Genomic DNA, 17,944 nt, shown 5'->3' on the forward strand with positions numbered 1-17,944 from the left:
TGCCTTCCTCCACAACGGATGAGTTTGTTTGCGGATCACTAGATCAAACTTCCTTTATGAATGATTACTGGTTTGTAGGTGATGCATTCAAACTTGCGTGTTGGCTCTGAGTGCCTTCCTTCACAACGGATGAGTTTGTTTGCGGATCACTAGATTAAACTTCCTTTATAATTACTGGTTTGTAGGTGTTGCATTCAAATTTGCGTGTTGGCTCTGAGTGCCTTCCTCCACAACGGATGAGTTTGATTGCGGATCACTAGATCAAACTTCCTTTATGGGTAATTATAGGAAATTGTTTAGGTTTGTGTGATCTTCTCTAGGTGAAGGAGCACAATCCTATAATTAATCAAGTAATGGTATACACTTAGGCACATCTAATAGTATCCTCCCCAACGGAGTCATTTCTATTATTTGTGTGACCAAAGGAAAACCAACTATTAATTTTTTTTGTCATAAAGTTAGGTTAACGAGATAAAATTAAAAGATAAAATCTTCTCTTAAAGTTTGAATTTGTATATGTCCACACTAACGTGGCATACAAAATTCATGAGGATTTTGAGGTGTTGGTCTTGACCAAATATTTTTTTTGTGATTTATAGGATTTCAAATGCTTGTCAATCCCCTAGCTATTATACTATAGAATAGACTTATTAGTCCCAATTATAATGATTGGAAACAAAACTTGGACACTAAGGTGGCCAGTCCTCTCAGAACTGAGAATAATAAAGGTGTATTTTATTCATTAGTTGTTGAAACATACTTAGTGATGTTATCTACCGGTACCTAGTGTGTAGATACAGGAGCCACTGATCATGTCTGTAATTCATTGTAGGGGTTCCAGGAAACCCGACAACTATATAAAGGGGAAATCGCCGTCTGCATGGGTACTGCTACAAAAGTAACAGTTGTTGCAGTGGGAGATATTTATAGGAATTGATTTAGAGAAATTGTCATTACATACCAAGTTTTAGAAAGAACTTGATTTCGGTTTCTAAACTATTAAAGAATAGATATTCTGTCTATTTTGATAACAAAGTTGTTATCAAGAAAAATAGGGAAGTTATCTGTTCTGGTACGTTGGTTGATAATTTATAAATTTAATAACTCGCACGATGCAACAAAATTAATAACACATCTTCTAACTCTAATAAGAGAAAGTAACCTTCGGAAATGAACCAAACATATCTTTGGCATCTAAGACTAGGTCATATTAACTTGAGTAGGATTCAAAGGTAAATAGCCAATGGACTTTTGGGCTCATTGATAGTGGAAAATTTTCCAAACATGCGAGTCTTGCTTGAAAGGGAAAATGACCAAGAGACTTTTTAAGGCCAAGGGGTATAGAGCCAAAGATGTGTTAGAATTGGTTCATTCTGATTTGTACCTATGACTATCCAGACGAGAGGTGATTTCGAATATTTCATCTCTTTAATAGATGACTATTCGAGATACGGGTACTTTTACTTAATGCGCCACAAGTCTAAGTGCTTTGATAAGTTCAAAGAGTACAAGGCTGATGTGGAGAAACGTCATGGTAAAAGTATCAAGACACTATGGTGAGATCGTAGTGGCGAGTACCTCTTAGGAAAGTTTAAGAGTCAATTATCAGAAGTTGGGATTCAATCCCAACTGACTGCACCTGGTACACCCCAACAGAATGGTGTGGCAGAACGAAGGTATAGGACTCTTATGGAAATTGTTAGATCAATAATGAGTTATTAAGAATTACCTAATTTGTTTTGGGGATATACTCTTAAAGCGGCAGTGAACTTAGTACCTTCTAAGTCAGTATCCTCTACTCCCATAGAATTGTAGAATGGGTGTAAGTCTAATCTGAAGCATATTCGGATTTGGGGTAGTCCAACACTTGTGCTGAAGGGAGACACTGAATTACGAACAGAAGTTTGCTTGTTTGTGGGATATCCTAGAGAAACGAAAGGAGGTTTAGTCCTAAAAATTAGAAGGTCATTGTTAACACCAATGCCCGATTTTTAGAAAAGGACTATGTAATGAATCACAAGCCCATAAGTAAAATTATTCTTGAGGAAATAAGAAAAGACACGTCTAAATCTAGTACCAATAGTACAAGATGAAATATCACAAGAAACTGCAACACGTATCACAAATGATATACAATTATAGACAGTGCCTCGTCGTAGTGGGAGGGTTGTGAGACAACCTGAAAAATTCATATTTTTGGGAGAGTCATCGGACTTGATCCTAGGTAAACATGAACCTGATCCCTGAATATATGACGAAGCACTCCAAGATAAAGATGCAATATCTTAGCAAATAACAATGAATTCAAAAAAAAAAATAGAATCTATGTATTCTAACAAAGTCTGGGAGCTAGTAGAACCATTAAATAGTATAAAAGCTATTGGATGAAAATGGATCTACAAAAGGAAAAGAAGGACGGACGGGAAGGTGGAAACCTTTAAAGCAAGTCTTGTTGCGAAGGGGTATACTCAGAAAGAGAGAATCAATTATGAGGAAATATTTTCGCCAGTAGCTATGCTTAAGTCTATTCAGATACTCTTATCTATTGCTGCTCATATGGATTATGAGGTTTGATAAATGGATGTCAAGACAGCTTTCCTTAATGGAAGTCTTGAAGAAAACATCCATATGAAGTAACCAGAGGGGTTTATTGCAAAGGGAAAAGAGCATCTAGTATATAAGCTCAATTGGTCTATTTATGGACTGAAGTAAGCTTCAAGGTCTTGGAACATCCGGATTAATGAAGTAATCCAATCCTATGGATTCATTCAGTGTCTGGATGAGTCTTGTGTATACAAGAAGTGTGATGGAAACGTGGTGGTATTTCTTGTACTATACGTAGATGACATTTTGTTAGTTGGAAACAATATCAAAGTGTTGTTGGAAGTAAGAGTATGGTTGTCCAAGAAATTCGATATGAAGGACTTGGGAGTATGTGCATATATTCTTGGGATCAAGAGATCACAAGAAAAGAATGTTGTGTTTATCCCAAGCTTCATATATCGATACGATCCTAGCTCGTTTTAGCATGCAAGACCCCAAGAAAGGTTTTCTAGCTTTTAGGCATGGAGTATCTTTATCTAAAGAGATGTCTCCGAAGACATCAAAAGAGATAGAAGAAGTAAAAGCAGTTCCTTATGCTGTAGGAAGTCTAATGTATGCTATGTTGTACATGAGATAGGATATCTATTTTGCCATGGACATGGTTAGCAGATATCAAAATAATCCAGGACAGAGACATTGGACTGTCGTAAAACATAAATTAAAGAACCTGAGAAGGACTAGAGATTATATGCTGGTTTACCAAGCAGATGATTTGCTCCCTATGGGTTACACGGATTTTGACTTCCAATCAGATTGGGACAATAGTAAGTCTACCTCGGGGTTTGTGTTTACTTTAGGAGGTGGAGTCATAACTATGGAGGAGTGTTAAGCATAGATGCTTTTTCGGACTCCACCATGGAAGCTGAGTATATGACAGCCTCTGAGGCAGCCATAGAAGTTATATGGCTTAGAAACTTCATGATGGACTTAGATGTGATTCCTAGTTTGCCCAAAAATTATTACAGTGTATTGTGATAATAAGTGGTACAGTAGCAAACTCGAAGGAACCACGAGCCCATAAGGCAAGTAAACACATAGAGCGCAAGTACCACCCAATATGAGACATCGTATAACGAGGAAAAGTTGTTGCCACCTAGATTGCAGCAGATGATAACCTGAGAGATCTTTTCACTAAGGCCCTTAAGGCAAGAGCTTTTGATGGACATGTTGAGGGGTTGGGAATCAGATGTATGGAAGGGTATATGGCAGCATAGTCTTTTAGTATAAATGGAAGATTGTTAGAGTGTATACTAAAAGCCTAGCTTTTTGTATAGACATTTATCTAGAAATAAGAATCACATTAGTCAAATGTCTACATTTATATGCTAAGTGTAGTTGTTCAATTAATTTATATTGTAGATAACATAGTGTGTGATGTCACACACGGAAGATCATGTTATTAGTTCCTTATAAGTTATAAATAGTAGCTCACAACCGAGATGGAATGGGACAAACCATTGGAATGGTTGTAGTGTAATTAGGTATTAGTTTATCTTGACTAATAAACTACACTAGTACACTATAAGTGTATTGAGCAGGACCATTTGAGGTAGTTTCTTTTTATATTGACTGCATAAAAGAACAAGACCTTTGTTATTATGGAAGTGTGTGCTCTTAATCCTGATATAATAACAAGCACATATATTTAATATTTATTTCTTTAATTTATCAAAGCGTGTGATTTAGTTCGATAAATCAATAGGCCCGATAAGTTGAGAAATAATATTATTTATAGTGTGTGTTGTTGATTATAGAAGGAAACTGTGTCCTAGAAATCTAGGTTGATGATGTCCCCAAGAGGAGCTCATAAGGATTGTCATATAAACCCTGCAGGTGGACTTAGTCCGACATGACAATAAGGTTGAGTGGTACTACTCTTGGAGTTAGATATTAATTAAGTGAGTTGTCAGTAACTCATTTAATTAGTGGACATTCGATATCTTAAACACAGGGAGACTAACACACTCATGCTAAGAAGGAGCCCAAAATGTAATTCGGGATTGGTGCGTGTTGGATCATGAAACGTCGATAGAGGGGGGGGTGAGTATCGATTCGAAAAACAACGAGTATAAAAGAGTTAAGCGCAGCGGAAATAAAACAGCTTAGACAGATGAACACAATGTTTTTTACTTCGTTCGGAGCTTGTGACGACTCCTACTCGAAGGCCCGTACTCCGTGAGTACTTTCGTTGGGCAATTCACTAGCAATTCGAAATAATGATTACAAAGACAGTACAAGGAATGCTAATGAAAATTAAAATAAAGCTATACCGACAGAAAGAAAACCACAAGGACAAGAGAACGTTGTCGGAGCTTCGTTAGCATCGTTGGAGCGCAGAGCAGCAGAGCAAGCAGTCTAAGAGTTCTGAGTTGATTCTGGTCTCTGCCTCCGCCCCATCTTTTATATGAAGCTCGGGGCGCCCTGGATCCCTTCCAGGCGCCCTGGTGAGACGTGGCAAGTCCAACCAGCGAGCTCCAAGTGGCGACGCGCGGTCAGGATAATTTTTGCCTCCAGGGCGCCCGGGTGCCTCCCGGGCGCCCGGACCACCTTTTTCCAGCGAACAACTTTCCTGCAAAACAAGGTTAGTCCGAGACAAAATAGATCCTGCAAAACAAAGTGTTAGCATAATTAAAGTTCAACAAAGTAATAGCAAAGAGTATGACTTAGATTCCGTCTTTCCGAGACCGGAATCTAGTCACGATCTCGACTTAGATATCCGAAATGGATCTAAGCCGGATCGACGCCTAATGTTCCCTTCCCGGGAACGCGTCCTCGCAGTCACTCCCCTCCAGTGACTTACCTCACTTACCTGCCAGACGTCCGGTCAGCCCTTCGACCCGTCTGGACTTCTCGCCAGCTATCCGGTCAGCCCGTCGACCTAGCTGGACTTCTCGCCAAGCGTCCGGTCAGCCCGTCGACCCGTTTGGACTTCTCGCCAGCTATCCAGTCAGCTCGTCGACCTAGCTGGACTTCTCCTGCACACTCGATCAGAGTGTTTAGACAACAACAGGCTAACTTAACCTGATTTGTCATTCATCAAAACTTGGGTTAAATCGTTAGTGCAAACCGCACCAACAATCTCCCCCTTTTTGATGGAATGACAACCTGGTTAAGTTAGTGTAAACATATGCATAAAACAACATGCATTTAATGTGGTTTTTAAGTTAGTTTGTATTTTTAAATGGGTTTAGCTAACTTAACCACCTAACCCTCCCCCTTTGGCATTCATCAAAATAAATATGGATTAAGTAAGCATCAACATAGACTTCAGACAAAGTAAGAAATAATGTCAAGTTAATCTGGGGGAGTTAAACTTTTGAAAATTTGTTTAAAGCATTAGCTGTTTAGAAAAATAGCTAAGTTTAGATAGTCTGATTTTCAAACATAATTGTATAAGTTCTAAATTTCAATATCAAGTTTAAATTTTCAAAACAAGTTTCAACTTTGAAACGCTTTTCAAACATAAGTTTACAAATTCAAAATTCTAAAACTAAGTTTTAGATTTAAGGAAACAATCAGTTTTAAAACTTTGAAATTTATTTTTCAACAAAAAGATTCAATTTTCAAAATTAAGGAAAAATGATTTTGTAAACTTAAAAAAAATCTAATTTTCACAATTTTCAATATCAACGCAATTTTTACAACTAATTTAAATCAAATTGTCAAAATTAAGTAAAATCAAATTTTAAGAACTAGATTTTTAAATTCAATTTTCAACACTAAGTTAAATCTAATTTTCAAAATCAATTTTCAATAAAAAGTAAAACCCAATTCTTATAAACAACTGAGTTTTATAAGAGTTAGTTTTCAAAAATGGGTTTAAGAAAAAAAATTTAAGAAAACATTTTTCAATACGAACATAAAAAGTATTTGCTAAAAATACTCAAAGTAGAATAATTTTTAAAACAAAGGAGTTTTCAAAATAATTTTGTAAAATTCTTTTTCAGAAATTTTCAAAAATAAGTTGAGTTTAAACTTTTGATGAAAAAATAAGTTTAAAATTCAATTTGAAAAACTGAAGTAGTTTTATATCTCCCCCTGAATCTGACATTAAGTCAAATGTCTAACCAGTTTGTTACTGACTGACTTATCATAAGATAGCAGCTTGCACTTGGTTAGCCAAGTTAAGTTCAACCTTAACTTGATTAATGTATATTTTGTATTTAACGCCTAGACTTATGTCGATGCACTGAAATAAGCATCTTAAGTTTTAGGCAAGTGGCCTATACATCTCACCCCTTTTTATGTTCATCAAACACAAGCAAGGTAAGCCTAGGGTTTTGGTGAGATGCTCAAAACTAGTCCTATGGGTACATGCTTTCTAAGGATTTTGAACTAGTCTAAGTCTAAAAATATGTTTAAAAATCTAAAAATAGGAAAGTTTTGAAAATGAAATATGTTTTAACCTATAATTTGAGAATAACCATTTTTGAAAATATTTTTGAAATTTGAAACTCCTAGTCTATTAGACACATTCCTAGTTTTCTACGTAAATGGCTAAATTCATTTTCAGGGAGTGGTTTAGTGAATATGTCAGCTAAGTTTGACTTGGACTCAACGTATTTGAGCTCAATGTCACCCTTAGTAACATGATCCCTGATAAAGTGGTGTCTGATTTCAATGTGTTTGGTTCTTGAATGATGCACTGGATTTTTTGTTAAATTTATTGAACTAATATTGTCAATTAAAACTTTTACATTTGTGATTTTTAAGTTGAAATCTTTTAAGGTGTGCATCATCCATAATAATTGGGCTACACATTCTCCTATGGCTATGTATTCTGACTCAGTTGTAGATAGTGCAACACAATGTTGCTTTCTACTAAACCAGTTAACAAGTGATGGGTCTAGTAGTTGACATCCACCACTTGTGCTTTTGCGGTCTAATTTGCATCCAGCATAATCTGAATCAGAATATCCTATTAATTCAAAGTCACTGGTCCTAGGATACCAAATTCCTACGTTTGTTGTTCCCTTAAGATATCTAAAAATCCTTTTGACTTGAGTCAAATGGGATTCTTTAGCACAGGTTTGGTATCTTGCACACATACTAACTGCAAATAAGATATCAGGTCGGTTTGCAGTTAAGTAGAGTAGACTGCCTATTGAACTTCTATAATACTTTAGATCTGCTGGTTTTCCATTTGGGTCATTGTCTAAGATTGTGTTTACTGCCATGGGTGTTTTTATTTCTTTTGTATTTTCCATTCCGAATTTTTTAAGTAATTCTTTAGTGTATTTATGTTGATAAATGTAATTTCCTTCATTTGTTTGTTTAATTTGCAATCCTAGAAAATATGTCAATTTTCCTACTAAACTCATTTCAAATTCTTGTTCCATTAGGTTGATAAATTCTTCTAAAAAGTCTGAGTTAGTTGAACCAAATATTATATCATCTACATATATTTGTGTTATAAATATGTCATTTTTTAGTAATTTAACAAACAAGGTTGGGTTAATTTGACCTTGGTTGAATCCTTTGGATGTTAAGTAAGATGTCAGCCTTTCATACCATGCCCTAGGTGCTTGTTTAAGTCCATATAATGCTTTCTTTAATTTAAAAACATAATTAGGATGTTCTAGATTTTCAAATCCAGGAGGCTGACCTACATAAACTTCTTCTTTTATTAGTCCATTGAGAAAGACTGATTTAACATCCATTTGATATAGTTTGAATCCCTTATGGGCTGCATAACTTAGTAACATTCTAATGGATTCTAATCTGGCTACTGGGGTATAGGTTTCATCGTAGTCAAGTCCTTCAACTTGACTGAACCCTTTGGCAACTAGCCTAGCTTTATTCCTAGTAATTTCCCCAGATTCACGTAATTTGTTTCTAAATACCCATTTTGTTTCTATTATTTTCTTATCTTTAGGTGGTGGTACTAGATCCCAAACTTCATTACGCTCAAATTGAGCTAGTTCCTCTTGCATAGCGATGATCCAATCTGGATCAAGTAGGGATTCAGCTACAGTTTTGGGTTCAATTTTTGAAATCAAGGAAATTTGACTTAGGTTCCTAAAGGATGATCTGGTCTGAACCCTTAGGTCTGGGTCACCAATTATTTGATCAGTTGGATGGTTAGGGTTGATTCTTATAGTTCTAGGAGGTTGATTTGCTTGAGTGTGTTCATCTTCTTCATGATCTAGGGATTGATTGGTTTCTTCAGAATTATTATTTTCAACAGGTTGAAGTTGAGTTTGTTCTTGGGTTTCTTCAAATTTTACATTTGTGGTTTCCTCGATTTTTAGCGTAATTTTATTATATATTCTGTAACCCCTACTATTTAGAGAATATCCTACAAAAATTCCATTTTCTACTTTAGAGGTAAATTTTCCTAAGTGTTCTCTAGTATTTAAGATGTAGGCTGGACACCCAAATACTTTAAAATATTTTATGTTGGGTTGTTTGTTATAAAATATTTCAAAGAAAGTTTTATTATGTCTTTTATTTAATGTTGTTCTATTTTGCACATAGCAGGCTGTACTTACCAAAAATATTTAGGTAGGTTATATTCATTTAACATAGTTCTAGAGGCTTCTAGTAAAGTTCTATTTTTTCTTTCTACAATTCCATTTTGTTGGGGGGTTTTAGGACACGAAAATTTGTGATGGTAGCCATTCTCAAGACAGAACTTGTTGAAATTATGATTTTTAAATTCTCCCCGATTGTCACTCCTAATTCTTTTAATTTTAATATCTTTTTCGTTTTCAATTTGTTTGCAAAAGTTCGCAAAGATTTCAAAAGTTTCGTCTTTGTGTTTTAAGAATTTAACCCACGTAAACCTAGAATAGTCATCTATTATTACTAAGCAGTATAAGTTTCCATTTATGGATTTGACCCCATGGGAGTCAAAAAGGTCTAAATGTAGAAGTTCTAATATCGAGTAGGTTTGTGGTTGATTGGTTGGTTTGTGAGTGGATTTTGTTTGTTTACCTTGTTGACAAGCATTACATATGGTTGAATCTAGGTTAGGTAATTTCGGTAAGCCTCTCACTAGTCCATTTAATTTGCTTATATTTCTAAAGTTGGTGTGAGACATTCTCCTATGTCATAACCAAGTCTCTTCTTTTTGTGTTAAATAACACTTAATTGAAGAGGTGGTTAAGTTGATAGCATAGATGTTGTCTTTTCTAAAACCTTTTAGGCTTATAGTAGGATTATCTAGATGTTTGATTAAACACTCTGTGGATAGAAATTTAACCTTATACCTAGTATCACACAATTGACTTATACTCAGGAGATTGTATTTAAAATTCTCGACAAGTAGAACATTTGTAATTATGAAATCTATTTTTAGTTCAATATTACCTATTCCGATCACCTTGAGTTTGCCGTTGTTTCCAAAGGCAACTATTCCTAAGTTTTTGTAGGTGAGTTGAGTGAACTTGGTGTGATCTCCAGTCATGTGTTTGGAGCAACCACTGTCCAAAATCCACTTGGTTTCCTACAATGAGTAGGATTTAAGGTTAGTCTTAAAAATAGTTTTTCAGGTTAATTTGGTTTTAAAATTAAAAATAAATTAATCATAATTCGTTTTAGTTATTTAATTCAAAATTTGATTAGTTCAAAATTTAACTAATTCAATTCAAAATTTAATTTGATTAATTTAATCTAAAATTTAATTTAATTAACTTAATTTGAAATTTATTTAATTCGAAATTTAATTTGAATTTTAATTCGAAGTTTAATTTAATTTGAATTTTAATTCGAAGTTTAATTTAATTTGAATTTGAATTTTAATTAATTTGATTTGAATTTGATTTTGATCCTTAGTCATCTCACCCGATCTAAGTTTTCAATCAGGGAATCCTATAATTTTGTGAGATGAATTGGATTTTTAATTATGGAGTTTTGGTTTAACTTGTGTTAGATTCAGGTTTAGCTTTGGTATCTACAAACAGGAATTCTTCGGATAAACTTCTAAGCTTGGTGAGTCACATGGACGTCATTAGAAGTAACCAACCTTTCGAGGTTTTCCGAATAGTCCTATCCACGGAGCTTAGTACTAAATCTTGGTCTAACTAGTTAGGATCCATTTAAGGGTAGCTTCGGTCAGTTCCACTTGGCCAAATGCACCAGATCGAAACCATATCTTTCTAGACATGCGATGCCCAAGCTTCCCTAACGTACTATCATCCAAAAACTTCACCAGTACCATGATTCAAGTTAAACTTGATCTCTTTTTAACTAATCATAATTACCCTGCCGGGTTAGTTTGTTTAGGTTACCCTGTCGGGTAAGTTAGTTTTGGAGCCTCCCCCTGAATTATTGGCCTTTAAATTTTCGTTTTAGGTTTGTGTCGATTCCTTTTATAGTTATAATTAACTTGGTGATAATTTATATTTTGTTGAGTTTTAATATTCTTAAATTTTGATTTGTGTTTTGGTTTTTGATTTAGTTTATTCGAGTTTATATAATATATTTTTTCTTTAGGTATGTAATATTGATTAATTCCTACTTGCGTGGTCAAACACGCCTTCGGAACCCAAGCTTGATTAGTTGATTTGTATTGGGTTATTAATGACTTAAAGGTTTTATTTGAGTTCGACTTGTATCCAAGTCCGGTTTTATTATAACATGCTTTTTGATTGTTCAGGATTAAGTCTAGATTTTTTGATCTTGTAGTGAATTTCTCTAGTATTTCTTTTAAGTTATTAATTTCTATTTTTAATGATGAGTTCTCTTCAAGTATTAGATCTTGAGTTGGATTTAAATTTTTTATTTGTTCCTTGAGGTCTTGATTTTCCTCAAGGAGTGATTTGTTTTCATTTTCTATTTTAATTAACTTACTATTTAAGCAAGAAATAATTTTAAAGAATTTTTTGTTTAAATTAAAATGTACCTCATCCGGGCCTTCGGAAACGAGTACGGACTCGTGGCTTGATTCGGGTTCAGACTCGTCTTCATCTTCCGACTCGTCTTCCGTTTCAGCTTCGCGGGCCATCAGCGCGAGATGGCTCTGGTGTTTCTGCTCTTCTACCTCCGATTCGTCCGAGGAGTCGTCCCACGTTGCTTTGAGAGCCTTCTTTTTGGTTGGCTTCGGTTTGTCAAACTTCAGTCTTGGGCATTCGTTCTTGTAGTGCCCCTTTTTGTTGCATCCGAAGCACGTCACGTTCTTTTGTTCTGAGGGAGAACTGATCTTTTGAAGGTTCTTCTTGCTGAAGCTTCTTTTTCTCCTGGTGAACATTTTTCTTACCAGGTTCACCAGGTGTTCTTCGTCTTCGGTATCTTGATCAGAATCTTCTTCAGATTCAGGCTTGTTCTTCTTTTCTTTGGATGAGCCTGCAAATAAAGCAATACCTTTCTCGGCTCCAGCATTAGTTTGTTCATGTAATTCTAACTCACAAAAAAGCTCGTCTAATTTTAACTTAGATAAATTTTTCGAAATTTTGTAGGCATCTACGATTGATGCCCACAAGCTATTACGAGGAAAAGCATTTAGTGTGTACCTTATTAAATCTCTGTTTTCCATCTGGTGGCCTATCGCGTGGAGTCCGTTGAGGACGTCCTTGATTCTTGCATGCAGTTGACTTACCGTTTCCCCTTCCTGCATTTTTATATTAAATATTTTATTTAAAAGTAGGTCTCTTTTTGTTACCTTCGCGTCGCTTGTTCCTTCGTGCAACTCAATCAGTTTGTCCCACAATTCTTTAGCATTCTGATGTGGTCCGACGCGATTCAGCTCTTCTCGTGTTAGTCTGCAATGCAGCGTGTTGATTTCCTTGTTTTCTGTTGATGCCTTTTTCCTCATGTCCGGAGTCCACTGTTCCGTGTCTAGTGGTTTTCCGGAGTTGTCGGTTGGAGCTTGGTAGGTCTTTATAACGCTGAACCATTGATCGTAATCCGTCTTTAGGTACACCTCCATTCTTTTCTTCCAGTACGAGAAGTCATCCCCGTTGAATAGGGGAGGACGTACTGTGCTGAAGCCTTCTAGTTGAGACATTCTGCACACAAGTAAACAACGGAAAAAATATCCCAAGACTTGGTCTTGGATTAGTAGTGCAGAAAAAGATTATAGCAGTATCTAGTTTAGTGTTGCACCAATATAGATTTAATTGCGATGACAAAAATTCCCAAATTAACAATAATATCAATTTAGAATTAAGCGTAAAGAGAAAAAATATTTTCACCCCCTGTCTGATTGGTGGTTGCACCAAATCAGAGCGGTACCTGCTCTGATACCACTTGTTGGATCGTGAAACGTCGATAGAGGGGGGGTGAATATCGATTCGAAAAACAACGAGTATAAAAGAGTTAAGCGCAGCGGAAATAAAACAGCTTAGACAGATGAACACAATATTTTTTACTTCGTTCGGAGCCTGTGACGACTCCTACTCGTAGGCCCGTACTCCGTGAGTACTTTCGTTGGGCAATTCACTAGCAATTCGAAATAATGATTACAAAGACAGTATAAGGAATGCTAATTAAAATTAAAACAAAGCTATACCGACAGAAAGAAAACCACAAGGACAAGAGAACGTTGTCGGAGCTTCGTTAGCGTCGTTGGAGCGTAGAGCAGCAGAGCAAGCAGTCTAAGAGTTCTGAGTTGATTCTGGTCTCTGCCTCCGCCCCATCTTTTATATGAAGCTCGGGGTGCCCTGGATTCCTTCCAGGCGCCCTGGTGAGACGTGGCAAGTCCAACCAGCGAGCTCCAAGTGGCGACGCGCGGTCAGGATAATTTTTGCCTCCAGGGCGCCCGGGTGCCTCCCGGGCGCCCGGACCACCTTTTTCCAGTGAACAACTTTCCTGCAAAACAAGGTTAGTCCGAGACAAAATAGATCCTACAAAACAAAGTGTTAGCATAATTAAAGTTCAACAAAGTAATAGCAAAGAGTATGACTTAGATTCTGTCTTTCCGAGACCGGAATCTAGTCACGATCTCGACTTAGATATCCAAAATGGATCTAAGCCGGATCGACGCCTAATGTTCCCTTCCCGGGAACGCGTCCTCACAGTCACTCCCCTCCAGTGACTTACCTCACTTACCTGCCAGACGTCCGGTCAGCCCTTCGACCCGTCTGGACTTCTCGCCAGCTATCCGGTCAGCCCGTCGACCTAGCTGGACTTCTCGCCAAACGTCCGGTCAGCCCGTCGACCCGTTTGGACTTCTCGCCAGCTATCCGATCAGCCCGTCGACCTAGCTGGACTTCTCCTGCACACTCGATCAGAGTGTTTAGACAACAACAGGCTAACTTAACCTGATTTGTCATTCATCAAAACTTGGGTTAAATCGTTAGTGCAAACCGCACCAACAGTGCGGTAGTTCAATAATAATTCTTTAGTGGTATGAATTATTATTGATGAAATTAAGTTGGGTGTTCGGGGCGAGCACCGGAAGCTTAATTTCATCGGGAGACCAAAACCAATTTCTCCTCTCGGTCCCTATCGTAGCCTCTTATTTATAAAGTCTTATATCCACCAAATACCCAACTTCTTACCCACCCTTAGGTGGTCGGCCAAGCCAAGCTTGGAGCTCAAGCTTGGGCCGGCCAAGCCAAAGGGTTGAGCCAAGTGGGTGGCCGGCCAAAGCTTGGAGCCCAAGTTTAGGTGGCCGACCATAATTAAATAAAAGAATTTTTATTTTAAAATCTTTCATTATGTGGAATTCATAGTTTTAAAAGAGAATTTAAAATTTAAATATTTCCTTTTATAGCTTTCTACAAAGGATTAAGAGAAATGTTTGATATCTTTCCTTATTTGTAGTTAAAATGAAGATTTTAATTTTTGATAAAACTTTCCTTTTTTGTAACCATTCTCATGATTTAAAAGAGAGTTTTAAAAATTATAAATCTTTCCGTTTATAGCTTTCTACAAAGGATTAAGAGAAAGATTTGATATCTTCTCTTATTTGTAGATGAAAAGAAAGATTTTAATTTTGGAGAAAACTTTTCTTTTTGTAATTATCCACATGTTTTAATAGAGAGATTTTAATTTATAAAAGTTTCCTTTTATAACCAACCATGAAGGGAATTTAAAAGAGAAATTTTTATTTTAAAAATTTTCGGAAACAAATAAGGAAGTTTTAATTTTGTGTTTAAAACTTTCCTTATTTGTGGAGCTAGAGGTGGTCGGCTATGATAAAGGATTAAAGGAAATTTTAATTAAATTTTCCTTTTTATTCAATGGCAAGGAAAATAAGGAAGTTTTAATTATGTCTAAAACTTTCCTTATTTTCCATGACCAAGGATTATAAAAGAGAGGGAGGGGTTTCCTTATGAGATACAACTCTCTTCTATTCTTCTCTTTTCTTCCTTGGTGTGGTCGGCCCTTAGTCTTCCCTTTCTCTTCTTCTTTAGTGGCCGGCGGCATCCTCTCTTGGAGTTCTTATGATAGCCGGATCTTGCTTGGAAAAGAAGGAGAGAAAGGAGACTTTGTTCTAGCATCCCTTGGAGCTTGGAGGTTGGTGGCCAAAACTTGCAAAGAGGAAGGAGTCTTGGTGGTTCTCATCTCGGTATATCGTCACCCACACGACGTCCGAGATAAGGAGAGGAATACAATAGAAGATCAAGAGGTTGTTGCTTACAAAGAATGATATAACTAGTAATTCTATTCCGCATCATACTAGTTTTCTTTGTATGGATTTTGAAATACCAAACACAAGAGGCTAGTGATTCTATATTTTCAGATTTGTGATTCGAAGTTGTGTTTCTTTGTTTTTCGATCTTGTGATTCGATTATTTTTTTTTTGGTTAAACCTAGGGTTACTATAAGGAGATTAAATATTAAACTTCTTTGAAAGGCTTTGTCAAGGCAGTGATGGATGATCTCATACCAAAGAAGGCTAAGTGCCTCGCCATGTTTGACCTGGGAGCCGATCTCTGAAATAAATATTTAATCGAATTTGTAACATAGGCGGATTTGGATCAATAATGTTAAGCATCGTTTGTGATCCAAGTCTAAACCTCTAAGAACAGATAAGTTAAATTTGGAATCAATAATGTTAAGTTCTGTTTGCGATTCCTAATTTAATTTCTAAAGAACACAATAGATTGTTAGTAAAGGTTCAGGACTTGTACAAAATTTTTGTACAGGGGAACAGGTACGATATTCCGAGTAGCAACCAACATTAGCTACTTTCCCTGTCGATCGACCTGTTGAAGATTGTCGTTCGGCGATACGCATGCTCCCTTATGCTGATCAGCATGAGCAAGATCCATCCTTAAGTCTCTTCTCTTGCGCTTCCTTGGGTGGGCGCGATTTGGGTTTACGTCACCCATATTTCTAGAAGATCGTGCAAATCCCTGCTCATCATGGCTAAGCGCGCCTCCATGCCTCTTAATTGCCTTCATTAGATGTCATCCCATGGCCAAGCGCCATGTGCCCCTCCTACTACCGCCGCATGCTTGATGTGACAGGTGGATAGCCATTGGTGATGTGACTTTTGGCGCTTTTGAATTCAACGGCCAGATTTCTGCTTAGGTTTTCACGACCATAGATCGGATGGCCCCGATCGACCGACCCTAGGATTTATAAACTCGTGCGCGTCGCCTTCTTCTTTTGTGCATCTCCGTCCTCGAGCTCCTTGGCGATAAGCCCGTGTGTTTCTCAGTGATTTCCTTCCTCTTCTGTTCCTCCGGCGACATTCCAGTAAGCTTTCCTTCCCTTCAATCGAATCTTTTCATCACCTTCTTTACTTTTTGCAATGGCCAGTTCTTCACAACCTCTCATCGCCGCCCCTGGGCCTTGGTACACTCTACTAAGTCCAGGTTTGACGTCAGCGACGCTGAGAGATTGACAACCGCCTTTGAGTTTCCATCCGATTACCAAGTTCTTTTTCCTTCTCCTTCCGATTGACCAAATGCTCCACCGCCCTACTGTCTTTGTTTCTTTAGGGATCAGTTTACTACCAATTTACGATTTCCAATTCACCCCTTCTTTCTTGCCGTATGTAAATATTTTCGCATCTCTCTTCATCAACTAGTGTCAAACTTCTTTCGGCTGCTGTGTGTGGTGGTGATTCTGTTCCACCTGCACGACATTTCTCTCACACCTCGCCTCACTACAAGAAAAACCCTCATAGACATCGGTGGAACAACAACGGTTTTAAGCAAAAACCGATGTCTTTGAGTATTTTACACCAGTTTTTCCAAAAATCGATGTCTATGAGCGCAGATTTTCGCTCATAAACATCGGTTTTTTAGCCGATGTCTATGAGCGCCTTTTTTTCGTTAATAGACACCGATTTTAACAGCGGTTTTTAAAACCCGGTGTCTATGATAAATAAAATAATTTAATTTTTCCACCAATACTTAGCCAAAATTTACAACACTTCACTCTTCCCTCCAAACCTAAACCTTCCTCATCCTAGATCGCGCCGTCCATCCCCTTCCTAGATCGACGCCCCTTCCTCTCCCGATCAGGATCAACACACGACTCCCTCCCTTGTGAGGTCTGCGGAATGCCCCGCTTTCCCAAACGACCACATCCATATCCTCTTTCCCGGCCCCTTCTCTTCTCCTCTCCCTTCCGTCTTTGCCCTCTCGCGGGTTGCTCCATCTCTTAGGGTTTCTTCTCCTCATGCTTTCTGGTTTTTCCGTTGATTCGTCGGTGGCCTTTTCCCCGGAAATCATCTTGATTCTGTTGCTGTTTTCGCTGCTGGTGCTCAGATTTGGCTCCTCGGGGCTGCTCCTTCGTCGTCTACACTCATGGCGGCTCTCGTCAAATGCGGAGGTGATCCCTCTTTGATCCTTGTATGCTTAGCTTGTTTCTTAGTGTTTTCTTGGAGGAAATCGGTCGGCTCTGGGCTAGATCTATTGAGATTTTTGAGTTCCTTGTTGGAATTTCTTCGCGCTGGTTGTTTTGATGGCTAGACTTTCTTTTGAGGGGTTTAAAGCTTGTTAAATTAAGGTGATGGTGTAGATCTATTAATATTTTTTAGTATTTACTTTTATTCTTGGTTTTGACTTCGCTTCTCAGGTCAGAGGTACAAATCTTTGATTGGTTTTGCTTTTGCTTCATTTTTTTTTGGAGGGACAATTAGGGTTCTTTGTCCAGGAGTAGATTTTTTGCTATGCTTTTAAGGATATTGAACATAAGTTCATGTGTTTCGACTATAACTTCATAAGAAAAAGTGAAATAAGAAATTACACCATAGTGTCTTGTCTGTTTGTAGTGTGCTATGCTAATTACATAAATACTCTCACCTCCCTGGACTGAAAATCACCCTCTTGTCTTCATTGTCTCTGCAGACGTATGTGATAGAACATCCAGTGAATGCTTGTGCAATATCTCCACTTCTTGATCATGTAAGCAACTATTTGCTACAAAATATTTTATGCTTACCTTCTCATTTGATTGATTCTGCTTTGTTAATTTCCAGTAGATGAAAGCAACCAAG

The sequence above is a fragment of the Zingiber officinale genome, chromosome 5B, assembly GCF_018446385.1.
Source record: "Zingiber officinale cultivar Zhangliang chromosome 5B, Zo_v1.1, whole genome shotgun sequence".
NCBI lineage: Eukaryota > Viridiplantae > Streptophyta > Magnoliopsida > Zingiberales > Zingiberaceae > Zingiber > Zingiber officinale.